We start from the raw sequence: 3,612 nt of genomic DNA on the forward strand, positions 1-3,612 counted from the left end.
GGGTCAAAGTACATCGACTACTCGTAGGGTGCGTTTCAAAAGCTAGCGATCGCTATTTGCTGTGTATACCTAAAGAAGTATTTTGCAGTAAGTTTTTATTTAGTTATTTATTTTATCTTTTTTATGACGAACTTTTCAACAAATGAACGCGCTTAAAATGATCATAGGTAAATTTGACATTTTAAACGCACCTAGTACGCCCACAAATGCTGTCCAAGTAGGCAGCTCACTAAGTTTAGAGACACGGCCAAGCTTTCATTCCTTACATATGTGGCTCTCGATACGTTATTCACCCTGAATGCAAAAAAAAAAAAAAAAAAAAAGACGGACATGTTGAGAAATGGCCATTAAAATTATTTATAAAGGGTTTCAGGAAGGTTTTATGATTTATAAAAATGCCTGGCTACAACAAAGCAATTATGGCATAAAATACAACATTTTAGAATTAGAAATATTTACTGTTCTAGTTCTATGCCACAGTAATGAAACTGTAGCACATTTGTGAAATTGAGTGTGTTGAATGTGTTCATGCTGCTTCGAGTGCTGCTGTCATTTAAGCAATAGACCTAAATGTATATAATAATTAATGTAAAATAATTAATAAAAAATCTCATTAATATTCTAGAAAATATGTATTTAATTAGTTATTTATACTTTTTTTTAAAACCAAAGTAATACAATAGTAGCTAATGCAATGACAAAATTCTGCTACTTCGGGATGTTAAGTTAAAGCTACAATGTGTAACTTTTTTAGTTTATTCTTAGCTAAAAACACTTAGTTCTTTCAAAAATATGTGCTCATTAATGTATATTTACTTCTTTCAAGTTATAAAGTATTCTCGTAAGTTTATAATATGCCATTGAAAATACATACGGGTGAGGGGTTCGAATGCTGGTCGCCATGTTGCCCCTCCATCTTGAAAGTAGCCTACATTAGCCAAAGAGGGACATACCTGTAAATTCAAGCTTCGCCTTTCAAGTTTTAACACTGGATGGCACCGCGTCGAATGTGAAGAGGGGGATTGCCATGTTAATCTTGGACTAAATCGGCCACCGTAGGAGTTAAAACGAAATCAGAATTGAGAGGAACAGAAACTATTATTCATTGGATGGTCATATACCTTTTCACCACTAGATGGGGGAAAATATCACACAGTGTAGCTTTAAGTTGACCAAATATTGTAGCAAATCACAATTTTATGTGTGTTTGACTGGGGAGAAGGAAATGCCAAAATGCCTGAAGTCCAGTGTCAAGTACCCACAGTCAGTGATGGTCTGGGGTGCCCTGTCAGCTGCTGGTGTTGGTCCCCTGTGTTTTATCAAGGGCAGGGTCAATGCAGCTAGCTATCAGGAGATTTTGGAGCACTTCATGCTTCCATCTGCTGAAAAGCTTTATGGAGATTTCGTTTTACAACTCTCCTGACCTGAACCCCATAGAGAATCTGTGGGATATTGTGAAGAGAAAGTTGAGAGACGCAAGACTCAACGCTCTGGATGAGCTTAAGGCTGCTATCGAATCATCCTGGACCTCCATAACACCTCAGCAGTGCCACAGGCTGATCGCCTCCATGCCACGCCGCATTGAAGCAGTCATTTCTGCAAAAGGATTCCCAAACAAGTATTGAGTACATAACTGAACATAATTATTTGAAGGATGACTTTTTTTGTATTAAAAACACTTTTCTTTTATTGGTCGGATGAAATATGAAATATGCTATTTTCTTTAGATAGAAATTTTGGGTTTTCATGAGCTGTATGCCAAAATCATCAGTATTAAAATAAATAAAAGACCTGACATAGTTCAGTTGGTGTGCAATTAATCTAAAATATATGAAAGTTACATTTTTATCATTACATTATGGAAAATAATGAACTTTATCACAATATGCTATTTTTTTGAGAAGGACCTGTACTTCACACCACAGTACAATCACAATGGTACAGTGCTATGTACTGTACTGTATGTTACACACACACACAAAATGTTACTAAAGGAGCACTAGCCAACTTGGAATACAGTAATGTGATAAGGTACAGTACTGTAAATGAATGGAGTCTGGAATGGAGAATCGCTGTTTTTCAGTCTGAATGTCCTTATGATGGATGAACTGTAAACCGGCTTAGATGTGGAGGACTCTCTGCCCAGCTTCCCTCACTGTCAGGCCATGACTTACCACATGAACCACCAAAGTTGCTCTAATATAATCTGAAATATTGTTCTGTGTATAGCCTCTTTGACCATCTTGGCTGATTGGTGTTCAGTTTTGCAAGTAAGTGCCTTCAGGTATGTATTTGAGTGGTTGCAATTGCACGATGTGTGTTGTATTTTGGATACATGTGTTTTCCAAATGGCACCCAGAGATTTCATTTTTGAACGAAGTGTCTTATGTATGAAATAGAGTGTAGTATGCAGGACCAAGTGTGTTGCAGAATTGCAACTAGAGTGCAAAGCAACACTTTTGTTTAAGGTACCATGGGTATGGGAATTAATTTATGAAATTTCCTCACTACTAAATATTCCATGGTCAACTGTTGGTGGTATTATAACAAAGTGGAAGCAATTGGGAACAACAGCAACTCATCCATGAAGTGGTAGGCCACATAAAATCACAGAGCGGGGTCAGCGCATGCTGAGGCATACAGTGCACAGAAGTCACACACTTTCTGCAGAGTTTGACAGACCTCCAAACTGTGTGTGGCCTTCAGATTAGCTCAAGAACAGCGCGTAGAGATCTTAATGGAATGGGTTTCTATGGCCGAACAGCTGCATCCAAGCCTATAGGTGCTTGATTTTATACACCTGTGGCCGGAAGTGATCGGAACACCTGAATTCAGGGATTCGGAGGGGTGCCCCAAAGTGTAAATTGACTGTTGCTCCCTGAAAGATAAAACTCTCTAAACAAAAGAAATTTACAATAATTTGTGTGAGCTTGAGGTAATGCTGAGAATACAACACATACTTGTGTTGGGTGATACAGTACACAACAGTAAGGCAGCACATTGCTTTCACAATTAGTTTCTTTTTTTAGGGAGTAACACAATGCATTACTTTCCCCAACACATGAATTTGTTATTGTTGCATTCATGTCAATAAGGAGACTAAATACTTTGTGTATAAAACATAAATTCCCAAATTAAAACTTAAAATAAAACGTTTATACATTTAAAGGGGTACTTCAGTGCTGGGAAGATGAATCTGTATTTAAACTGGGTCATTAATGTAGTATAAATGTGAAATTATTTTTGAATTTGGTGCCTTCTAGACTGAGAAAAGACAGAAAACGTATTTTTGTATCATGGGGATGAAAGACAACAATTCCCAGAATGCTTCGCTGCCCTGTGAGGCCATTCCCAAAGCCACCGCTTGATTACTATGACTAAGTTTGAGAACAGACACTACAACTAAAAACTGAACGTGTCTGTTCAATATAATACATGCACAATCATTCGAATACACTCCAGGGTTTCTACTGATACAAATAAGTAACCCTTTAAATCTGTACTGGCTGCATTGGCCATTAACAATTCTATACTTCCATATTTTTACCAAATAGGTATTATGAATAACAAATTTGGGAACCACTAATCTCAAGCTTTCAGTTCTGGAAATCT

Source organism: Pseudorasbora parva, chromosome 4 (genome assembly GCF_024679245.1).
Source record: "Pseudorasbora parva isolate DD20220531a chromosome 4, ASM2467924v1, whole genome shotgun sequence".
Taxonomy (NCBI): Eukaryota; Metazoa; Chordata; class Actinopteri; order Cypriniformes; family Gobionidae; genus Pseudorasbora; species Pseudorasbora parva.